A 25,838-nucleotide genomic window follows, 5' to 3' on the forward strand; every position below is an offset into this window, starting at 1 on the left:
TGGCTTATAGTACAACTTCATTAGGGACATTCACCGTGAAAACTGAGCTAGCATGACAGCATTGGTACTGTTAAAAGGGTAGAATAAAGGCACATGTGCAAATTCTAAGTATTGTCATTACTCTGCACAAGAGAGATCACGATTCAAGAGTGGCTTAAGTGACTCCTACAAGATCACATAAAGTAAGGAGCAGAATGGTGCTTTGACATTCCATCTTCCCATTTCTAGTCCTGGGCTGCTCTGGCTGCATTATTATTTGCCCTTCCTCAGAGCCAGCCAGTCCTGGAACAGGGGTTTTCCATTTTGCATAAAGATGAGGCCAACCCAGAAGTCGGTAGGAAGAGTACTTCTCTGGTTTTGTGGCGGCCTATACCGAAGCATCTGTCTGAAAGGTATTTTATGGGTCAATCTACTTCCTTTCCTTTGAAACCTTGGTGTCCATGAGAATCTGAGGGAAACTGACAGTGGAAGGAACAAGGGTTTTTGGTCCTACTGACCTGAGTTTGAATTCTAGTAATACATTTACCATCTCTGTGTCTTATACAGCAGCTGAACTTCACTGAGCCTCACTTTTCACTTCTGTCAAATGGGCATAATAATATATGAAGGGTATATCTATCGAAAGAGTAATTTTTTAAAATTTTATTTATTTATTTATTTTTCGCTGTGTTGGGTCTTCATTGCTGCACGCTGGTTTTCTCTAGCTGTGGAGAGCGGGGGCTATGCTTCATTGCAATGCACAGGCTTCTCATTACTGTGGCTTCTCTTATTGTGGAGCACGGGCTCTAGGGCACCTGGGCTTCAGCAGATGTGGCGCATGGGCTCCGTAGTTGTGGCTTGCGGGCTCTAGAGCACAGGCTCAGTAGCTGTGGTGCATGGGCTTAGTTGTTCCCCAGCACGTGGGATCTTCCCAGACCAGGGCTCGAACCCATGTCCCCAGCATTAGTAGGCAGATCCTTAACCACTGCGCCACCAGGGAAGCCCCGAGAGAGTAATTTTTTTAAATGAGGATAAAACATCAGATAGCACAGGGGACAGGGAGAAGTGGGTGGTCATCTGCTGCATATTTTGAAAGAGGATCCGAAAGGATCGGCAATGGACTGAGGGGAGAAAGATAACGCCTAATTCCTTGATAATACGTAGAATTAAATTAAAAACCATAACAATTTAACTTACTTATCATCAGAAGCAGTAATCTTCTCAAATGCCAGACCAGACAAAGATAGTGGCAACGTACATAACAGAGAATAAGTAACCAGAATGTATAAGGAACTCCAAAAATCAAGAACAAAGATGAACAAACATATAGAAAAAATGGTGGTTCAAAGAAGAAATCTCAATGGACAAAGAAGGTAAAAAAAAGAAGCTCAGACTCACTAGAGGAAAACACATATTAAAATAATGGAATTCCATTTTTCTTTTACTAGAATAGTAAACATGGAGAAGACAGACAAAATTCAGTGCTGTCCAAGAGGTATAAAAAAATAGCATAATAGTCTAGCTTACTTCTGGCCGAATCATGAATTGGTATCATCCTGGTGAGCAATTTTGTTATATTTATCAAAAGTAATACTACATATATCCTACAGCTTACTGATTCTCATTGCAGGGTATACTGGGCTCAAGCAATATGGACACAAGGAGACATATACTAAAAAGATTATTGCAGTGTTTTTTTGTTTTTGTATAGCAAAACTTGGAAATGACCTAAAAGTTGCATTGGAAAGGGAATAGGCAAATAAAATGTGCTATATTTATAGGATGGAATATTATGCAGCTGTTAAAATCAACTGATTTTATAGGCATCAATACAGATAAATTTCATAAATACTGTTACATTAAAAAAGCAACAGGAAGGAATGATTTAAACATAAAATATTTAAACAAAATAGTATATATTGGTTGTTGGTATATATATGTGTGTACATAAAAATATAAACAATAGACTAAATATTACATCCTAAATTTATGGTAGGGAATTTTCAGCAGGAGGTACAGGCAGCTGAGAGAGTGAAGGGTGGAAGGAAAACAGGATATGGTAGTTAAAAGAGAATTTAGTTTCATCAATAATTTCTTTAAAAAGAAACAAACACACAAACCAGAAGTAAATCTGACTAGACATAAACAGATGCTCCTTTTTAGATAGTAGAAATACAGATGCTTATTATACTACCTTTTGTGCTTGTCTGTATCTTTAAATTTTTCTCAAAGGAAGTAAGAAAAAAGGGAGGGAGGATAGAAGGGAGGGAGAGAGGGATGGAGGGAGGGAGGGAGGAAAGGAGGAAGTAAGTCAGCTCATCATCAGTTCCGGTGTGCACTTAAACTGGTCACAGATGGTTGGTTTCTTTAAGGATAGATCTCAAAACTGTTTTCATAATCAGTGAGAAGGATAGCGATTCCTCCCAGGTTGGCTCAGCTCGGAGGACTGAATTTAAGTTCAGCCAGCAGAGGGAACCATCTGTCATCTGGAAAGACACTCAGCCCTCATCCAGGAGAACCCGTTCAGCACACACCAGTGCCTCTGGAACCACGGGGAAGAGGGAACATGCACTTACAGACAAAGTAAACTGAGAGCACACCACGGACATCTTTTCAACCTTTCTAAAAGGTTCGTTATAATTTTACAGAATCAAGGGAACAATACGCTTGATTAGTTCTTCAGCTGACTTAACAATTTTGCTTTTTCTGTTTCTCTCCTTGAAGCAAGTTTGCCATTAACCTTATACGTTCTAGGGCTTGAGATTAGATTCTTCCCCCTCCAAAAGAGAATTTTTGCTTTAAAATAAAAGTTAGCTTTAAGATAATTCATTTTTGCCAGTAATACCAAAAGACGCTTGTTGAGGCGAGGAGGTCATTCTTTAAGGAGGCTAGAATTGTAAAGAATGTTCCGTCTCTTACTGGAGGGAGAATCTGTGGAGGAAAAAAGCTTGCAGGAAAGTTCAGTAATCATGAAGTAAAAGCCCCAAAAGACTTCCTCCTGGGCCAATACTGTGTTTAAAAATGCCTTATCTGTACACTTCCTTGAGAGACCTTAAGGCCTTGAAGAAGCAGTTAGTTAAACCCTTAAAGGAAAATCTGGCAATCCCCCTATCTTTACATAATGCAGCCAGGAGGCAAAGGGCACCAATTCAAGGCCGGATATGCCTCAAGTGCTTCGCCCCATCACAGCCCTGATATTTAAATTTCATCCTTTTATGTGTGTCATCCTACAGATGGGATTTGGGTTGGTTTCTAACAATAAAACAAACAAGGTAGAAAGGGAATGTTATGAATAAGTTACCAATGTAAATGTGCTATTTTGTGCCTTTGAATTTGGATGATGATAAACATGATTCTGCACATGGAAATTAGACTTTTCAGAACTACTACACAGAATTATTTAATTTGTCTGAGTAAGTACTTAGAATAACGTGGCTGCTCTGCACTCCAACAAACATTGGACTTTCAAATGAACAATGAAATATGTGATAACTCCTTATAAATGGAACTGCAGCAAAGGACATTCAGTAGCAGATCCTTTTGAGATACTAAAACAAAAGAAGTTGGATTTAACATGAGACCTGAAGGGTGAGAAAGAGGTAAAGAAGGGCTAGAGGATGGCCTTCTGGGGAGAGAGAATACAACATTCAAAGGCAGAGTATACAGTGTCTTCATTGTTATTGAAAGTCGGTGCAAATTGTCCATTGAATAGACCATTTTAATTGAACAACTATGTATCCAATACCTACTATGCACCAGGCACTGTGCTGAGCTCTGGGACATAACAGTAAGCAAGACAGATATGAATCCATGCCCTCAATCTTTCCTCCCGATACTTATTCCTGTTTGAAAACTGCACTAAAGTCAACATTCGCTTTGTAAACCAGTAAATTCCACCTTCAGTTTTGATCCCAAAGAGAGTCTACTAGCATGGAAAAACTGTAATGCTTTCTCTGGTGACAAAGAAGGCTACATAAGCTAGTAATTCCCTTTCTGCCTTAGGGATCAGGAAACCTACAACCAAATTTAGTTCTCTCACTCCATGGACCTACCAACTTATACTAGTAAAGATGGTCACATTTCTGTCTTATGGTTGTTTTAGTACTTGAATACTACCTTTGATTCAGTAAACAGCCTCAAATTCTTTGGGAAGTTGGTAAAAGAGGGGGAGGAAGGGAAAGTAAAAGAGGAAAATAAGGGAGTTTCTTGAGGTCCAAAGTGCGTTTTGCAGTTTTCACAGCACCTTACACAGATGCTGAATGGAAAGCACTTAATAACTTTGCATTGATGAATGGATCAATGACGAATACAAAGCTTTCCTGGCTCAACTTGGGTTCCATTATGGGGGATGGGAGGAAGTGAAACTTACTTCTCTCTAATCTCCAGTTTGAAAGGGAAAGCTCAAAACAGTAGCTGAAAAGTTTAGCATGATTGTCACTGTGAAGCAGCTCAATAACCAAACAGAAGAGCCATGGTGACCATGAGAAAGAGGGTAAGAGAATTTTAAGGTATCCTTAGAGATTTATTTCAGGCAATGAGGTCCTTGTAACATAGAACATTACTCTCTCCTACTCTAGTGCTAGTCAAAACAAGAGAAATGTCATAGTTTAAACTGATGTTGAAGTAACAGGGAAAAATGTTAAGGTTCTTTATGACAAAATGGAAATATATTTGCAATTCTATTTCCTGATGTTCTCTCACTTATGTTGGGGAAAAAAACTGTTAGCCCTTTTGCTTTAAAACTCCCCATTGGCAAAATTAAACTATAATCTATCTGGTTAACTCCAGGAAGAGGAGGAATAAATTTAAAAGAAGTTTAGAAGACACCCACTTTATCAATATCAGAGCACTGTGGAGTTCAGTCTTTTTCATAGCTAAATCCATCCCATTCACACAAGAGAACAACAAATGTTGCATTCAAGGAGGTATTAAAACATCTCATCCCTTTTGTTAGCTCAACATATTAATGAGACTTTCTGAATTAATCTCTGATCACAAACTGTCTGTTGATGTGATATAACTGCAGTAAATAGTGTACAGCTTGCTTCAAGTAGCTAGCTAAGACCAGTTTCACGATGCTTCAGTTCTTTGACAGGTAGAAAATTAAATCATTTCTGTATTCACCTAAGATTAAATCATTTCTGTATTCTCCTAAAACTGAATCATTTCTATATTCCTCTGAAACTCTTCAATACTAACAAGTACATCACTTCCCCAACTAGTTGATAAACTGAAAAGAAAATATTATTATGGGATGGTACTTGAGGAAATAGTTAAAAGGGGAAGCTCAGAAAACAAGATTGTGAAGATGTATGATGAGGAGATTCTCAAAACGGCAAGGTGAGGGAAAGAAGGAGTTGTAGCTGAATAATGTATGTTTTTAAAAGGTAAGCTATTCCTTAAAGCAATTACCAAAACGTGAGAGTTCCTTTCATGGTTCTCAACCTTATACTCTGAAAGGGAACTTCTTATAATGCAAGACTAAGACAGCCAATTACTTCAGCACCAAGCTACATCCTAAATCTCTGGACTTGGCAGTTCAAAAAAACTCTTGGAAAGTGTTCTTATAAAATCTTCACTAACAGCTCTGACTTTATAAATGTAGATTCTAAAAGGATGAATGAAAACTAACCAATTAGATAGCAAAGTAGAGAAGAGAGAGCACTGAATAAAAGACCTACCAGGTTTCAGTTATACATCCACGACTAACTAGCTCTGAGACTTAGATCATATTTATAATAAAAATCATAATCATGGGAAATTAATAATCACACAGCACATAGTGTGCCAAGAGCTTCCCATACATTATCTAATGTAATCCTTATTACAACCTGAGAAACTTTCATGGAGTTGAGTAGCTTGTCCAAGACCACCCAGCTGCTTTGAGTGGTGGGATCAGGATTCGAACACAAGCCTCTCCAAGCCCAGAGCCCAGCCTTTAACGATCCATTCTGCAGACAAGTTCAGTAACTGTCTAAGATGATATAAAAGGCTTCTATCAGCAATGAGGTACTAAAATTTATGAGGCAAGATAGGATAATGGAAAAAGCTCAGGTTTTGAAGTGACTTGTGACCCAGGAGAGCAGCTTCTCTCTAAGCCTTGGATTCTCAGATAACACTACTTACTTTACAGGCTGTCCTAAGGATTAGAGACAATATGAGAGCTACTAGCCCACAGTAATAATAATGATAGCTAACATTAACACAATGTTTACTATGTATCAGGGACTAAGCCTTTTTCACACAGTAAATCATGTAGTCACAATGACTTAAAGAATACTATTATTTTTATTCCTGTTTTACAGATGTGGAAACAGAGGCAAAGACAGTTACCAGACCTAAATCACAGTTACTAAACTGCAGATCTGGGATTCCAATCCAGACAGAATGACTCACTCAACGAATCATACATATTGCATATTGGACACATACTGATACATGAAGGACCTCTGCTGTTTCCCAAAATCTGTGTTAATCTCACCCAGAGTTCAAGATAAATTCAGAAGAGAACAATCCATATGGACATCCAGATGGTCTGCCTATTTCTGGCAGTCAGCCAATTATACTTAAAAAAGAAAACAAAACAAAACAAAAAACCCCTTGACTTCAATAGGAACTAGCTAGAGAGTGACACATCACATGTATCATAGATATGTATACACATATATGGCTAAGCTTTTCTTTGTTCTGTTTCCGGGCTGATTGTTCCCTTCATGTTGATATCCTGTTGCTTTCGTTTTACTTATAAAACCACCAAAGCTCCATAAAAGTTACTTTTCTGCTTTCAACCTGGGAGAAATTCAGTCTCTTAATCTTCTAAAACATTATTTTAATAACATATTTTATTTAACCTAGTATATACAAATATTATTTCAACATGTAAGTAATAAAAATTAACAAGATATTTTACATGTTTTATATGAAGTACAATATTCAAAAATCTTAAAAGGTTTTACATATACAGCCCATCTCAAGTCAGACAAGCTATGTTTCAATGTTCAGTAGCCACAGGTTGCTAGTGGCTACCTACCATAGTGGACAACACAGGCCTAGAGTGACTGGCTTCCTGGCTCATATTTCTAGGTCTCTTTTCTTGGGCTGGTCAAAATCCCCAGAAAAGTGTCTTTCAATCTCGTGCCTAGCTGCCATTGTTCTGGGATTTAAGTGTGGGAAAGAGTGCAAGCCCCATTATGCAGACTTTCACTTAATCCCCCTGTTTTCATCACCATAGCTCTGTCCTCAGCTATGCCCAGTGACCCCAGTCACATATCCTGTGCTTCACCCCCCTCCAGCCTTCATTCTGGGGAGTGGAGGAAGGGTGAGAGGGACAGCTCCCAGGCTATGTAGGTTAGGCAACGACTCTGGTGATCTAATATTATTTACTGTTTTTTCAACATTCTTTTCGTATTCCTTTACTCTCACTTTCATAGATTTATAATGCCACTAATTCCTTAGATTTCACATTTTTTTCCTTCTAAATCAGTCTCTGGCCCTTTAAGGCAGCTCTACAATTACACTGTTATCTTCCCAATTCTTTTTGTTCACGTGTCCCCCCTTTTTAATTAAACTTCTTATTTTGAGATAATGTTGTTAGAAAAAAATACAGAGAGATTCCATGTACCCTTTACCCAATTTCTCCCAATGGTAACATCTTACAAGTCTACAGTACAATAGCACAAGCAGAATACTGACTTTGATACACTCAAGATACAGAATATTTTCATCACCATAGAGATCCACCTACCGCCCTTCTATAGCCACACCCATCACCCTCCCACCTCACACTACCTTAACCCTTGACAACCACAAATCTGTTCTTCATTTATATAATTATGTCACTTTAAGAACGCTATATAGGGCTTTCCTGGTGGTGCAGTGGTTAAGAATCTGCCTGCCAATGCAGCTGACACAGTTTTGAGGACCGGTCCGGGAAGATCCCACATGCTACGGAGCAATGAAGCCCGTGCACCACAACTACTGAGCCTGCACTCTGAAGCCCGTGAGCCACAACTACTGAGCCCATGTGCCACAACTACTGAAACCCGTGTGCCCTAGAGCCCATGCTCCGCAACAAGAGAAGCCACCACAATGAGAAGCCCGCACACCGCAACATAGAGCAGCCCCCACTCGCCACAACTAGAGAAGCTCCACGTGCATCAGTGAAGACCCAACACAGACAAAAATAAATTTTTAAAAAAAGGAAGAAGGGCTTCCCTGGTGGTGCAGTGGTTGGGAGTCTGCCTGCCAATGCAGGGGGCGCGGTCTGGGGGGTTCTCACATGCCGCGGAGCGGCTGGGCCCGTGGGCCGTGGCCACTGGGCCTGTGCGTCCGGCGCCTGTGCTCCGCGGCAGGAGAGTCCACAGCATTGAGAGGCCCGTGTACTGCAAAAAAAAAAAAGAAGAAAAGAAAAGAATGCTATATAAATGGAATCATACAGTATGTAATCTTTGGGAATTGCCTTTTTTCTCCCATAGCCTAAATCTCTGAAGGTTCAGTCAAGTAGTTAGTTCCACGTTATCAATAGCTCATTGCTGAGTAGTGCTCTGTGGTTTGGATATACTACCGTTTCTTTAACCATTCACCCAGTACAGGTCATCTGTGTTGCTTCCAGTTTTTAGCTACTACAAATAAATCTACTATGAACATTCGTGCACAGGTTTTATGAGAACATAAATTTTCATTCCCTCAGGATAAATGCCCAGGAGTACAGTAAGTGAATGTTTAGCTTTATAAGAAGCTGCCAAACTATTTTCCAGAGTACCGGTACCATTTCACATTCCCACCGGCAATATATGAGTAATCCAGTTTCTCTGCATCCTCATTAGCATTTGGTGTTATCACTATTTTTTTTTTTAAGCCAGTCCAATAGGTATATGGTGACATATCTCTGTGGTTTTAATTTACATTTCCCTGACAGCTAATAATATTGAACATATTTTGATGCACTTACTTGCCATCTATAAAGCCTCTTTGGTGAAAGATCTCTTCATGACTTTTGTCTGTTTTCTAATTGGATTGCTTGGGGTTTTTTAAACCATTATTTGAGAGGTCTATATATATTCTAGATACTAGTCCTTTGTCAGATTTATGATTTGTAAATATTTTCTCCCAGTCTGTATCTGTCTTTTCATTCTCTTATCAGGGTCTTTTAAAGAGCAAAAGTTTTAATTCTGATGATGTCTAATATATGATTTTTTTTCCTTTTATGAATTGTGTTTCAATGTCAAGTCTAAGAACTTTTTGCCTAGCCCTGGATCCCAAAGATTTTCTCTTATGTTTTCTTCTAAGAGTTTTATAGTTTCATGTTTTACATTTAAGTCCATTATACATTTTGAGGTAACTTTTACATAAGGTATAAGACTTAATTTTAGGTTCATTTTTTGCTGATTACTCCAGGATCATTTTTGAAAAGGCTCTCTTTTATTTTTTCCCCCATTGAGGGATTTGTACATCTGTCAAAAATCAGTTGGGAATATTCACTGAGTCTGTTTTTTGGCTTCTCTATTCTGATCCACTGATACACATGTCTATCACTTCATGAACAGCCACATAGTAACTGTAAAATAAGCCTTAAAATCGGGTAGACTGATTCCTCCCACTTTATTCTTCTTTTCAACATTATTTTAGCTATTCTAGTTCCTTTGTCTTCATATAAATTTTAGAATAATCTTGTCCATATAAAAAATCATACTGGGATTTTGGTAAGAGCTGCATTAAATGTGTATATCAGTTTGGGGAAAATTGGTATCTTTACTATGCTGAGACTTCCAAATCACGAACATGGTATGTCTCTCCATTTGTTTCGATTTTCTTTGATTTCAGTCATCGGCATTATGTCACAGTGAGCATACAAGTTCTGTGAATGACTTATTAGATTTATACCTAAGTATTTCATAATTTTGAGCTACTGTAAATTGCATTTTTAATTATAGTGTCTACATGTTCATTGCTAGTATGCAGAAATACAATTGATTTTTTTAAATTGTCTTGTATCCTACAACCTTGTGGAACTCACTTACTTTTAAGAGGTTGTGTTTTTTTTTTTAGATCACTTAAGGATTTTCTAAGTAGAAAATCATGTCATTAGCAATAGTGACAGTTTTCTTTCTTCCTTTCTATCTGTATGCCTTTTATTTCTTTTTACTGCCTTATTGCATTGACTAGAGCTTCCTGCACTATGTTGAATAGGAGTAGCAAGAATAGACATCCTTACCTTACTTCCCACACTTAGGGGGTAAGCATTGTTTTTCATCATTTTGTATAAATGTCAGATGAGGGTAATAAAAAAGAGGCTCTTCATCAAGTTGACGAAGTTCCCCTTATTCTTATTCTTCTGACAGTTTTCATCATAAATCAGTGTTGAATTTTGTCAAATACTTTTTCTGCATCAATTGATAAAATCATGTGATTTTTTTTTCCTCTTTAGTCTGTTATTATGGTGCATTACATTGATTGACTTTTTAATTTTGATCCAGTCTTTGCATTCCTGGAATAGACCCCATTTGGTTACGTGTATAACTCTTTTTTTTTTCCCCCTGAATTCTACTTGCTAATATTTTGTTAAGGATTTTTGTGTCTATATTGATGAAGTTATTCATATACCATAGTTTTCTTTTTTGTATTGTTTGTGTCTGGCTTTGGTATCTGGGTAATACTAGTTTCATAAAAATGAATTGGGCAGTGGAAGTGTTCTCTTCTATTTCCTGGAAGAGTCTGTATAAAACTGGTGCTTATTCCTCATTAAATATTGGGTAGAATTCTCCAGTAAAATCATCTGGGCCTGGAAATTTCCTTTTGGGGAATTTTAAAATTATGAGTTCAATTTCCTCAATAGTTATAATAGGGCTATTCAAATTATCTCTTTCAAATTTGGTGAATTGTGGCAGTTTCTTTTTCAAGGAAAGTGGATCTTTTTTTCTAAGTTGTCAAATTTATGTGTATAAAGTTTTTCATAGCATTCCTTTATTATCCTTTTGATATCTGCAGGATCTATAGTACTATCCCCTGTTTCATTCCTGATATTGTTAATTTGTGTCTTTAGTCTTTTTTTCTTTATCAGTCTTCCTAGATGTTTGTCAATTTTTTTAACTTTTTCAAAGAACCAGCTACTTCTGCCTTCTTTTAATTAATGCTTGTATGGTACATCTCTTTCCATCATTTTACCTTCAGTCTGCCTCTACTATTATATTCAAAGTGAGTTTCTTATAGACAGTGTCTAGTTAGGTCATGTTTTTTAAACAATTCTTTCACTCTTTACATGGTATATTTAGACCATTTAGATTTAATGTAATTATTGGTATTTTAGGACTTAAACTACCACTTTATTTTTGTTTCTTTTCTGTTTATTCTCCCTGGTTTGTATTTTTGTTTTCTTTTTTCTGCTTTCTTGTAGGCTCTTTGAACATTTTTTGGAATTCTACTTCGATTTATCTAAAGTTTTTTGTGTGCATCTCCTTGTAAAACTTCTTTAGTGGCTGCTCTAGGTACTGCGTTATATATTCATAACTTATCACAACCTACTGGTATTGTCTTACAGTTTGAGCAAAGTATAGAAACCTTACCTCCCTTTATGTCCTGTTACCAATGTCCATTTATAATACAGTTATCTTAAATATTTCCAACACTTCCATCCATATCAAAGAGTGTTGTAATTTTTGCTTTAGTCTTCAAACATAATTTAGAAATCTAAAGAGGAAAAAGTAAGCCTACTATATTTACCAATATTTTTGCTTGCTGTGTTTTTTCCTGGTGTTCCAGGCCTTCTTTATTTTATTTTTTTATCATTTCCTTCTGTTAGCCATTCTTTTAGAGTAGCTCTGCTGGTGACAAAATCTGTTAGTTTTCCTTCATCTGAGAGTACCTGGACTTCCCCTTCATTCCTTAAGGGTATTTTCACTGGTCATAGGATTCTGGGTTGATTCTGGGTTGACTGCTATTTTCATTCATTACTTGAAAGCCTTAAGTTCCTGAATCTCAGCAGAAACTCAAAAATAAAACATGTAGGGATAGCTAAAAATGTATATATACAATAAGCTGGATCCTATTGAGTTGAAATGTCCCTGGCTACAACGAACTCTGATCCTGGCAGGAGGAAAAGACATGTAAAAAATCATTACAATTATATGTGATTAAGTGCAAAACTGCAGGTATGTACTGGTCATGGTGCTGACACAGAAACAGTGAGCAGCAATGCTTGGGAGAATCAGCAGAAGCTTCTCACAGGAGACGTGTGAGCTGAATTCTGAAGGTTGGGTAGTAAAAGGAGTTTCCAAGAGGGAGAAACACATGCAAAAGCCCTGAGAGAAGTAAAGATGGTACATTTGGGAAATGATACAAACTAATGCCTGGATGAAGTACAAGACATGTGAAGGAGCAAAGGGAGATGAAGTGGAAAGAAAGGTAAGGGAGGGACACTGGGGTCCTCATCCCCTACTAAGGAGTTTAGACTTCATTCTATGTACCATGGGGGAGCTGACAACTAGACGAAACTGGTAAACATAATATTCAAAGCAGAGGCTTCTACTATTCTACCCCTTTAAAAAGTAGCTTTTTAATGTATTATTAACATTATCTTTATTTTAATAATTATCAAAATTTAGTTTACATGCAAGTAGGAAGTGTTAATGGCCAGTAAAAATAGAAGACTCAGCCAAGCCTCTGCCTAGTACCCTCCACTGTAAACATGCTCCATCCTGCCTGGGGGATGATTTCAGTGTCTCTGTGATCAGTGAATGAAGCAGCATGGAATGAGATCATGGCTAGATGACAGCACATTAAGTCAGTGTTTCAGCTTTTCTATAGCTTTGAATTTCCCAATTTTGGTCAGTTTTTGTCAAAACCTTACCATCACTTAACGTATATTTTGCATCATTTACTAAATAAAAAATTTCCAACACCAGTAGATCAGAAAAAAAATATCATATTTATGCACAGAGTGGTCACATTCTGAGCTCCAGAAATACCCAGGGGACCTTCAGAGACAGGCACTGTTCCACTGCCCCAACCTCATTTATTATGCTGACCCTTTGCCCAGCCACATACCCCTCCCCACCTGCTATGAGCATCTAGAGTCTGTTCTAGAATTGAGATGGAATTCTTTTCCGGTTTCACATAAGTAGGTATCATACTTTTGGTGAAAAATAATTTCAGAAAGGGTAGAAACAAATAAAAAGCAGAATAAAACATCTTACATGGTAACCTAAGTGCTTATCTAATCACAGCCTTATTCCCTTTTCAGTCCAATTATTAAAAAGAAATGTCATATTTACCACTACTGAATTATATACCTAAAAATGGTTAAAATGGCAATTTTTATATTATTCAGAATCAAATACTGAATACTTTTTCAGAATAAAAATTTTTTTCAAAGTTAAAAAGAAAGAAATAAAGAAAAGAATTGAGTGCCACATTCATGCTTCCTTTCAAAGGCAGACATTGTCCCTGCCTTGGAGACAAGGAAGGTGAGACCCACTTGGGTACCTGATCTAATTTAGACCTGGTGGTACGCGTTCTATACCTGAGTTATTAGGAGCTCACCAGCTCTCAGTCTTCCTTGAGGAAAGAAATCCTCACAGCCTGATGGCCTTGAAAGAAATGTCAAACTTTTTTAAAACAGAAAAAGAACATATACAAATTTCCCATTGAAAATGAAGATGTGAACTAGAATATTAAAAGACAGGGAGTAAGGAGCCAAAAATCATGGCGTTTAGGCCAATGTACTTCAAAATGGGAAGAAAACTGTTTGCATTCCCTTGCCATTAAAGATAATTTCCTTTTAATTCCCATTTCTTTTATGGTGTGTCTGTTGTTTTCTGTTTTGTCTCTATGGCTGCTATTCTACAATATGTTAACTTTATGAGTATAAACTAGAATCTGCATATGTTCCAGCTCCATACTTTTTGATGAACTTGACAATTAAAATGGATTAAACCATTTAATGGTTTAATCAGAGGCAAAAAATTATTCCCACAAAGTTCCTAACTTGTGAGAAAGTATCCTTTCTGGAAATACTTTCCAAACTGGATAAGTACTGAGATTCCTTCCTACCTGTAGGCTTGTCAGTTAAATTTCAAAGGTTGTTATGTCAAGGGAGAACAACACAAACCAACCTGGGAATCTGCTTTTCTGAACTATGTAGATTGGCCATACTGATTTAGTATTGACCTATATGCTTCCCTCCAAGCTCTATACAGATTTTTATTTCTGCCATATCATTCTTGACATCTTTTACTGCCTTGAAGACTTTCTCATACAGTTATGCAACAAACTATATCCCAATTATGAAAAAATAATCAGGGATACTGGCGTGTTTTTGTAGAAAACATATGGCCTATCAGAAGTGACCGCCTGAATTTCTGCCCATATTATGACATGACTTTACTGAGGGCGTCATCTCATACATGCAATATGCTAATAGATTTGTGTAAAATGCCTAAAACTACGAAAACACAATTCCATAAGTTAGGACTGCCTTATCATGCAGCACTATCCTTGACAATAAAACAACAAATGAAAAGTCCCACTACCTTCACTGCAACAGTGTGTTACTGATTTTGACTTTAGACTCTACTGATCTTTACTTTACCCTCCTATGTCTTGGGTCACTATTTTATCTAGAGAACCCGAAACCCATTTCTTCATCCATACATACCACATGGAACCTTAGATTTTCTTAATGACCCAACAGATTTTTGGGTGCTTAACTCTCCTTTTTTTTTCTTTTTTTTTGCGATACGCGGGCCTCTCACTGTTGCGGGCTCTCCTGTTGCAGAGCACAGGCTCTGGACGCGCAGGCCCAGTGGCCATGGCTCACGGGCCCAGCCACTCCGCAGCATGTGGGATCTTCCCGGACCGGGGCACAAACCCGCGTCCCCTGCATCGGCAGGCGGACTCTCAACCACTGCGCCACCAGGGAAGTCCCTCTCCTTTTTTTTTAAGTTGTCTTGTTTAGAATAAATGAAAGTTAAGATTGTGGCAGTAAAGGACAAGCTGTCAATCTATTAAATAAATTCCTGTTGAAAAGTAAGTGCATGCATTGTGTATTAACATAATTTATTAGAACAATTAGAACACATCCTTGTTGTCTTTTAATTAGATTATTCCTTGTTCTGGTAATTACACCAGACAAGGGAGAATAATAGTTTTAGGATTCTAAGATATAGACTATGTGGAAAAAGAATGATCAATAATGCTAATTTACTGGAACACTTAAATTCCCAGAAAGAGATCTTTTATCATGAACAATCCTTTGTATAATCAGCATTATTTCTCAATGTCTATCCTCATCTTTCCCACAGTTGAAAAGTAAAGAGGCTGGATAAATAACAGACATTTATTCCACTATTGGAAATCTGGTCAGGGTGGGCCACCTCTGGCCGTTAGTGGCTCAGACATTGCTTCACTATCTCACAAAATGCCAACAAATAACCACAGATGAAAGATTTAAGATTCCATGCAGAGCAGCATAGCCAGGAGTCTGAATATCTAACAGGGAGAAGACAAGATTTTTAATTTCTGCTCCAGGTGAAGAATCATAAACTTTCTCAATTTAAAAACAAATTCAAATAGATGAAAATTTCTTATAAATGAGAAGACTACTGAATGTAAAAAAAAAAACAACTGGTGATGTTTCTATACATGAAGAAAATATCTGCAGATATTAATGGGGACACCATATGACAGGGTAGACATCTGGCTTTCAGGCATGGGCTGAGGCCTTTAGATATTAGTTGAATTATTCCCTCTCTTTTTGTGTTTTAGAGACTGTAAGGAATTGAAAGGCTCCAAGGCCTCTTCCATGCCCTATGCAACCATCACAAAGCTGCTAGGAAATACTACAGAGCAGCTCCCAGCACTTTCAGGATCCAGAATCTTTAAAAATGTCACGAGTTGGCATATACTGTCTTCAAGATAACCCTACAGTTGAGTGGAATGATGCTGAAATACAGTGTTGACACCAGTGAATCTGGAGTTCTCTGTAATAATGGGTAACACAAATGTCCGACCAGTAGCCCGGATTACAGGAATCTCAACCCCACTGTTGACCGAGTCTGCCTTAGTCAATGCAAAGTCGTAATGAGACCATGTCTAGACAGTATTGATCTCCCACCAGAAAAAAAATAGTTCAGAGTGTGACTTCTTTTCAAGCTTAGTCCAAATGACACCCAAATCAGGATCATTCATTCACACATTGCCAACACTTTCCCTAACCAAGACATATTATCAACTAGGCAGCCAAGGACACATATAGGCTTCTTTTCAAAGTATATATGAAATTTCTGATATTCAAATAGCAAGTAAGAACGTTACTTAAGCCTTTGGATTAAACTCCAAAATTTACAAGCAGCTCATGCAGCTCAATATCAAAAAACCAAACAACCCAATTCAAAAATGGGCAGAAGACCTAAAGAGACATTTCTCCAAAGAAGATATATAGATTGCCAACAAACACATGAAAGGATGCTCAACATCACTAATCATTAGAGAAATGCAAATCAAAACCACAATGAGGTATCACCTCACACCAGTCAGAATGGCCATCACCAAAAAATCTACAAACAATAAATGCTGGAGAGGGTGTGGAGAAAAGGGAACCCTCTTGCACTGTTGGTGGGAATGTAAATTGATACAGCCACTGTGGAGAACAGTATGGAGGGTCCTTAAAAAACTAAAAATAGAACTACCATACGACCCAGCAATCCCACTACTGGGCATATACCCTGAGAAAACCATAATTCAAAAAAAGTCATGTACCACAATGTTCGTTGCAGCACTATTTACAAGAGCCAGGACCTGGAAACAACCTAAGTGTCCGCCAACAGATGAATGGATAAAGAAGATGTGGCACATATATACAATGGAATATTACTCAGCCATAAAAAGAAATGAAATTGAGTTATTTGTAGTGAGGTGGATAGACCTAGAGTCTGTCATACAGAGTGAAGTAAGTCAGAAAGAGAAAAACAAATACCGTATGCTAACACATATATATGGAATCTAAAAAAAAATGGTTCTGATGAACCTAGGGGCAGGACAGAAATAAAGGCACAAATGTAGAGAATGGACTTGAGGACACAGGGAGGGGGAAGGGTAAGCTGGGACGAAGTGAGAGAGCAACATTGACATATATACACTACCAAATGTAAAATAGATAGCTAGTGGGAAGCAGCCGCATAGCACAGGGAGATCAGCTCGGTACTTTGTGACCACCTAGAGGGGTGGGATAGGGAGGGTGAGAGGGAGACACAAGAGGGAGGAGATATGAGGATATATGTTTATGTACAGCTGATTCACTTTGTTATAAAGCAGAAACTAACACACCATTGTAAAGCAATTATACTCTAATAAAGATGTTAAAAAAAACCAAGTTACTTAATTAAGCCTTTTAAAAAATGAAAGTTCACATAAACTGAAATAAAAACTCAAATTAATGTGGGCAAAATATCTAAAGGAGAAATCATTAGCTTAAGCTATTTGAAAGATTTGCCACGGGGTCTGGTAGTTTAGAAGCAGAGAAGAATCCCTATAACCCTGCTTGCTATCCATTCTAGCTGGGAAGACATAGTTTTCCATAGAAACACCTCTTTAAATTGTCAGGGATGTTACTAAAAATTTAGGATTCCCCACTACTCTGATCTCCAGACTGGTCAGATCTATGAAGCAAAATATTACCCTAGAGCAGTGGTCCCCAACCTTTTTAGCACCAGGGACCAGTTTCATGGAAGACAGTTTTTCCACAGACCCGGGCCGGAAGCGGGGGTTGGATGGTTTAGGGATGACTCAAGCGCATTACATTTACTGTGCACTTTATTTCTATTATTATTATTACGTTGTAATATATAAAGAAATAATTATACAACTCACCCTAATGCAGAATCAGTGGGAGCCCTGAGCTTGTTCTCCTTCAACTAGATGGTCCCATCTGGGGGTGATGGGAGACAGTGACACCGACGTGTGTTGCTCACGTCCAGTCTACTCCGTGATCTCCTTTTGGTCGCTGTCACTGCAGAAAACCCTGCTTCACAAAGATAGGATGTTGGAAATGGAAGCAGGCTTTTCAGTGTTTTCGTGGCAATCTCAGGATGGTCCGCCTTGACTTTAATCCAGAACGTATGGTGATTTGAAGTTGTCTCAAACGTACTTTTAAGGCCACCATCATTTGTGGTCTCAAGCAGTTGATCCTCTTCTAGCACAGACAAAGTCGATTCACCTGGATTATTCACAAATGGGTCGCGGGTCCATTCCTTCCCAGTTCGGGGGTCTTTTGTGGTAGGGAAGCAATGCTCAAACTCTTTTGAAAGCTGAGATAGCTGATCATGCACCAGCTGGGAGAAAGAAGGCCCTGGTTCAGTCTCTTTCAATATCTCTATTAATGTTTGAAACATGTCAAAAATCCCAGTGTTCACTCATTGCCCCATAATTCCAGTTTGGCTTTGAATGCAGCCACTTTTATCTGCCCACTTGAACACGGTTGTTGTTCTCCCCTGAAGTCACAGATTGAGTTCGTCGAGCAGGTTGAATATGTCACACAAGTAAGCAAGTTTTGTGACCCATTCTGTGTCACTGAAATGTGCTGCCAGTGGTGCCTGTTTTTCTAAAAGAAATCTGGAGCAGCTCCCGTAACTCAAAAACTCTGGGTAGTGATCTACCTTGAGAAAGCCGTCTCACTTCTGTGTGTAAGAGAAGACGTGTGTGCTCTGTGTCCATCTCCTCACAGAGCTGCACGAACAGACGTGAGTTAAGGGCACGTACTTTAATGTGGCTGATAATTTTAATCACATCCTGAAAAACGTTGTTAAGTTCAAGTGACATTTTTCAGCTAGCCAGCATTTCTCTATGGATGACACAGCACGTAGACTCACATTCAGAAGCGACATCTCTGACCCGAGTAGTGAAACCAGAAAGCCATCCAGTCATGGCAGCCGCTCCAACCGTGCATATACCGACACAAAATGACCAATTCAGTTTTCCTGATATGTAATCATTCAAAGACTTCAATAGTTCTGCAGCTGTGATGTTGGCTGGCAACAAAAGTGCACATAACATATCCTCATGCACATCCTTCTGAAAAATGTATCGCACAAAAACAAGCATTGTTGCCTTGTTGTCAATATTGGTAGACTCGTCAACCTGGATTGCACACCATGGTGACTCATTAATCCTAACAAGTGTGCCTCAATATCTTCTGCTATTTCATCAATTCATCTAGTTATGGTGCTAGAAAGAGGAACACATGCCACCTTTTGAACTGCAGCCTCTCCTAAAAGTTCACGACAAATGTCCTTAGCAGCAGGCAGGATCAACTCTTCACCAATAGTAAAGGGCTTCTTAGCTTTAGCAATGCAGTTAGCCACTAAGAATGATGCTGTCAGTGCAGACACATTTGATGAAGTGGTGGCCTTCAATAACTGCTTCTGTTCTTCGTGTTCATGTGTTTCTTTTGAAAAACTCCAAAGGCTTGTCTCTTAATGCAGGGTGCTTGATCTCCGTATGGCGAAGCAGTTTTGAAGGTTTCATGGCTTCGTTGGATAGCCAGTCGCCACATATTATACAAAGCGGGCTTGGAGAATGTGAATCACCTATTGCAAATGAACTTATAATTTAAGTAGGACTCTTGGTATTTTTTTTTTTTTTTTTTGCGGTACACAGGCCTCTCACTGTTGTGGCCTCTCCCGTTGTAGAGCACAGGCTCCAGACGCACAGGTTCAGCGGCCATGGCTCATGGGCCTAGCCGCTCCACAGCATGTGGGATCTTCCCGGACCGGGGCACGAACCCGTGTCCCCTGCATCGGCAGGGGGACTCTCAACCACTGCGCCACCAGGGAAGCCTGGTATATTCTTTCAAATTAAGCTTTCTTTTTGTTGGCAGTCTTCTGCTGTCTCATCATTGGGTCTCTCCCCCTTTTCAAAGAAGGTCTCCAGCGACGTTTGTTTTTTACTCATTTTGGCTAGGGTTAGCTGTGGGCTTACCGAAACTGTGACTGAGACAAGGGCACAGTGTGGGAAAGAGGTGCAGATGGAAAGTGGTAAATAAAATAATGGGAGGGACACGTGGGCTAAAATAAGTGTCAGATTCTGACTTAAAGCCTGCCACCAGATGTAGCTGTACAATTGAAGTACATCAACTCACTTGCTGCTCTAAAGCCTGCCACCAGATGCAGTTTAATTGTCACTTGCCACTCACTGATAGGGTTTTGATGTGAGTCTGCAAACAACTGATTTATTGTGGTCTCTGCAGTCAAACCTCTCTGCTAATGATAATCTGTATTTGCAGCCGCTCCCCAGCACTAGCATCACTGCCTCAGCTCCACCTCAGATCATCAGGCATTAGATTCTCATAAGGAGCTCGCAACCTAGATCCCTCGCATGTGCATTTCACAGTAGGGTTCGTGCTCCTACGAGAATCTAATGCCACAGTTGATTTGACGGGAGGCGGGGCTCAGGAGGTAATGCAAGGGATGGTGAGAGGCTGTAAATACAGATGAAGCTTTGCTCGCTCACCTCCTGCTGTGTGGCCCAATTCCTAACAGACCACAGATGGGTTCCATGGCCCAGGGTTTGGGGATCCCTGCGCTAGAGGCACCAAAGATTTGCATTTGAGTGCCCTGTGCTCAGGCATTCCAAAGCCAGGCTGAGCATCAGATCTGCCCCCAGAAAGTCAGGAAGGAAGGGAATATGGTTTAAAATACCTGTAGGAATGGAATTAAAAATCTCCCCAGGCAATACAGTAGTAAGCTAAGATTGGAAACTTTCAGCTGAAAGACGGAACCAGAAAGAATCCCCTCTGACTTGGGGCCTGAAATGAAGCCATGACTCTGAGGTATTCAGGTGGTCCCAGCGGGGACCACCTGAATGGTGGCAAGTCTTACAAGGTAGATTTTTTGCCTCACTGAAGGAAAATGAAACAACCTCCTCATTATGTTGGAGGTATTAAGGTATAAATCTATCCTATAGAAGAATGTTAAAGAAGAACACAATCCAGAGAGAGACACCCACAACTATAAATAGTTCCTCACAAATGCCATCTAGAGTCAAAATTATCATTTCTATGTTCTGAACCTAAATAGCCTTGCAAGTCTTGGAAATACTTTGCCCTCTAAAGCAACCAGAAGAAAGTTCCTTCAGTCTACAACTTCTTGTCATGCTGGATTTTGAACCTTTTGAGCATTCACTCCCCAAACTCATATTCACAAGGCTAATATAGTGACACCTGGAAAACTAGAAACCTTATCTATCGATAGCACAGGCTACTTCTCCAAATGGACTTTGCATAAGTTCTTGCAAGCTTAGTAAAAATCCACATTTGTCTGAAATGAAATGAAGGGAAGTCAATCATGAACTTCCTTTTCTCTGTGTTAAGTAAAGACACAAGCACACCATGATAAGCAAAAAATAATGATACAACATTCTCTGCTCATCCAAGTAAGGTTACAGTACAAGGGTTCTGGGTTAGAAAACACCATTGTGGCATACTTCCAGGACATAAGGTTAATTTATAGGCTACCTCAATCCTAACACGCTGGAGTTAAGGCAAGTATGTATGTATATCTTCCTAGTTATCAAGAGGGAGAGGAAGTGGTAAAAACAAACAAACAAACAAACAAACAAACTTGGATATACCTTTAAAAGGTATCCAACTTATTTCAAAATAGGGCAAGAGCAGTTGTGATTTAATTTTTTTTTTTTTTTGAGTTTTTGGCTGCACCCCGCTGGTATGAGGAATCTTAGTTCCCTGAACAGGAATCGAACCCGCACCTCCTGCATTGGAAGGCAGAGTCTTAACCACTGTACTGACGGGAAGTCCCAAGATCAGTTGTGATTTAAGATAACTGTACTGGAGAAACTTAACTCTCTATAAGGAAATATGGATCCTTAGATATGCTACTTAAATATAACACAAAGATATGCTATAGCATATGGTAGAATCTTATTCAACCATTCTGATTTGGCCAAATGTTAAATTAGCCAAACATAATAGGAGAAATTTCTCTCTATTGAGTAGGTGATTGATTCAAAATATTCATGCACTTAGTAGAAGCATAAGTAATAAGTTCCAGCAGCAAGAAATAAATCATATATATCCTCAAAATAGAATGAAGGTATTTTGTGCAATCTCGGGAAATAGGGTTTTTGTTTTTAGGTGTTTCATAAAATCATTGACTCCAGGGCAGGAAAAACACTACATACGTAAACCAGAGCATTTTTATTCCTATTCCAGAGTTATAACAGCACAAAGATGAATCCTATTTCTTAAGACTTCCCCAGAACATGATTCAACACATTGTCTATTCTAAAAAACATTTTCTGCCATTTAATGCCATGTGATTTTTTTTTTCCCAATGACTAAGCAAATATGCCTCACTGTTATATAAATCAATTCTTCCTTTCTTAATGCTGCAAGTAAAGACAGAGAGCTAGTACTTGCCATCCTCCCATATAAAAATCACACTTCAGCTTTTTCTTTTCCAATGTGATTAATCATATCTGTGACTGTCTTCCAAACTTAGTTGAAATTTTCCTGAATCCTTCAAAATCTACATTTTCTGGATGAATATGAAGAAAAGAAAGTTTTATCATTTCTCTTTATTTCTGAATTCAGCTTGGTCTTCATTAGTGCTACATAGCTGCCTTATTATTCAATGTCCTCTGTGACCCCCTGATCATTTTCCCCTCAGGGTGCATATTTGCTCACTAACTATATTACAATTTTGTGATCTGCTGGATTTTCTCTGGTATTCTACTCTACAGTTGCCCTAAATTAATGAATTTCATTCTTTTTGGCTTCTACTTCTCTTATTTATTAAATTTGGTCTGAAAATGAAGTTTATTTTCAAAGGAATTCATAATTCTTTACAATTATGGTATTAACAATGAATTTCATAAGCACTGTATTTAATCAAGTTTTTAAATGTACTAAAGACAAATTTTGTTAAATGTTAGTATTCCAAACCTTATATTCCCCCCAGAAAAGAACTCTATTTTGCTTGGCCTTTTCCTTTACCCACTTTCTAAGACCAGTTTCTTTTCTTTTTTTTTTTTAATAAATTTATTTATTTATTTTTGGCTGCTTTGGGTCTTTGTTGCTGCGCACGGGCTTTCTCTAGTTGCAGTGAGCGGGGTCTACTCTTCGTTGCAGTGTGTGGGCTTCTCATTGTGGTAGCTTCTCTTGTTGCAGAGCATGGGCTCTAGGCACGCGGGCTTCAGTAATTGTGGCACGTGGGCTCTGGAGCACAGGCTCAGCAGTTGTGGCGCACGGGCTTAGTTGCTACGCGGCATGTGGGATCTTCCTGGACCAGGGCTCAAACCCATGTCCCCTGCATTGGCAGGCGGATTCCTAACCACTGCACCACCAGGGAAGTCCCAGAAATTTCATTTTTTATGATGAATTATGTGAATGATAACAAAAGCAGAACTGGAAGACTAGGATGAAAATAAGAGGTGGGGGAAAGTCAAAGACTGCAGCCTTAATAGAAATAGTACAGCTATTTGAGAGTAAAGGGGTAAAAGAGAGAGAGGACCTAGCTTCTGAAAGTGCAAAGTGAAAGATCACTGGTAAAAAAAAGGATGGAAGGGGGTTTTGAGAAGAGTTGCCATGTGCAATGAATAAAATAATTTTTGAAGTTCCTGGAGAGACATGGGTAAAATTTAGAATTATTTTTCAATTATTTCATTTGCTATGCTGTCTTAAGACTGAACCATATGGGACCCCAGCACCTATTTAGGTTATACAAATATCCTCCAATGCTGACATTAGTTTGTCTGGACATAATTTATATCTGGACTTTGGTTTCCTTTAAGTGTCATAAACACATACCAGAAACAAATGTGATCATCCTAGAAATGCTCAAGAGCTCTCCGTCAGCTTTAAATGCAGTTCTGTTAGTTAATTCACAGGTCAATGTCTGGGACAACCCCAAGGACTACTTGAGTAATTAATAAATTTATATGAAAACATATTGAAAACAAAGGTATCTATCTGTTAGTGTCAAATACATAAAAGACACACTTTGAGGCAATGGTTGCTATATAGTAATGCAGTTTTAAGCTACTAGCAATGCATCTAAAATAAAAGTATAAGAAGGATATGAAGGAACAACATTATAACATATGATAAGCCTGTTGCATAAAATTTTTAAGAAAGTGATAAACAGTTATGGCTTTACTGCTTTGCTATACAGATCACTCCCCAAAATGTAGACAGACACAACCTCAACTGGAATATGGGGTCTCTGCATGCCATTTTTAGTTAAGTTATATTATTAAAAATCAATACAGCACAACAGTCTACACAGGCATACCTCCGAGATATTGTGGGTCAGGTGCCAGACCACAGCAATAAAGCTAATATTGCAACAAAGCGAGTCACACAAATTTTTTGGTTTCCCAGTGCAAAAAGTTACGTTTACACCATGCTGTAGTATATTAAGTATGCAATAAATAGCAGTACTTCTTTAAAAAACATAATATATATACATTAATTTAAAAATACTTTTTTGCTAAAACAATGCCAAAACAATATAATAGTAACAGCAAAGATTAGTGATCACAGATCACCATAACAAACATAAAAACTTTGAAATATTGCTAGAATTACCAAAATGTGATAAGAGACACAGAGTGAGCAAATGCTGTTGGGAAAATGGCACTGATAGACTTGTTTGACACAGAGTTGCCACAAACCTTCAATTTGTAAAGAATTCAGTATCTGTGAAGCGCAATAAAACAGGTATACCTGTATTATTCTTAAGAAAGTACATAAAATAAGAGAAGAACCCGGAACTAAATTAAAAGTTTACACCAATTCACACCAATATAGTATATATTTGTAAACTAAACTTGTCACCAATACAGATGTACCACATAGCATGCATATGTGTGAAAGAGAATGAGGATTCAGAAATAAATATACATATATAGTAAATGAAAACTCTAAGGCAATCCCAGGTATCTAAACGGCCTATACCCAAATATAGTAAACTCATATCATAAGGGAGGGGACTTAAGTTTTAACACCAGAGCCTAAGGCTCTGCTTATAGTCAAACTTAACAGTGAAAAATCATTTAAATCATCTGTAGGGTGCAAGTTATATTGCTCTGTGTATTCAAACCTGACAATAAATATTTGAGAGCAAACAAGTGAACTAGGCTAAATAAGGGAAGTAAGCAAAGAAAAGTCCACCTACAGATATCTGGGTATTCAAACCATCTGTTCTTTAAGGAACTAGCAAATCTTCAGCAATGAATCTTTACCACGTAGGTGATGAAGTATAAACTTGTAAACCTTCCAACAGGGTTTGTTCCACTGTTTTAATATAAAAGTCGTGTAACTTTAATGCATTAATAGATGCATTTGTCACTGTTAAAAGACTAAACAAGGTGGGACTTCCCTGGTGGCACAGTGGTTAAGAATCCGCCTGCCAGTGCAGGGGACACAGGTTCAATCCCTCGTCCGGGAAGATCCCACGTGCCACGGAGCAACAAAGCCTGTGCACCTCAACTACTGAGCCTGCGCTCTAGAGCCCATGAGCCACAACTACTGAGCCCGCATGCCACAACTACTGAAGTCCACGTGCCTATAGCTTGTGCTCCACAACAAGAGAAGCCACCACAATGAGAAGCCCGCGCACCGCAACGAAGAATAGCCCCTGCTCGCCGCAACTAAAGAAAGCCCACGTGCAGCAACAAAGACCCCACGCAGTCAAAAATTAATTAATTAAAAAAAAAAAAACATTGGCTAAAAAAAAAAAGATTAAACAAGGTAACGTATGCAAAACTACTAGACACAGGGACAAAGAGCAGATACTCCATAAAAATTCTGGGTTTTAATCTAAGTCTTATTTCATTCGATGCACAAACACACT

General features: G+C 38.5%; 1 protein-coding gene across 18 annotated transcripts in view; it reads right to left on the reverse strand.

The window, feature by feature from the left end:
- FHIT (fragile histidine triad diadenosine triphosphatase) overlaps window positions 1-25,838 on the reverse strand; it is a 1,443,555-nt gene that overhangs the window by 1,028,882 nt on the left and 388,835 nt on the right. The window contains exon 1 of one of the 18 annotated variants that reach the window (XM_029242156.1): window positions 527-607. The exons of the other annotated variants lie outside the window; for them this stretch is intronic. The gene's annotated coding sequence lies outside the window, so the exon portion shown is untranslated. Of the gene's footprint in view, window positions 1-526; window positions 608-25,838 lie in introns of those variants that run through there. 18 annotated transcript variants of the gene reach the window in all.

Source organism: Monodon monoceros, unplaced genomic scaffold (genome assembly GCF_005190385.1).
Source record: "Monodon monoceros isolate NGI ecotype Baffin Bay Population unplaced genomic scaffold, NGI_Narwhal_1 Super_Scaffold_3, whole genome shotgun sequence".
NCBI lineage: Eukaryota > Metazoa > Chordata > Mammalia > Artiodactyla > Monodontidae > Monodon > Monodon monoceros.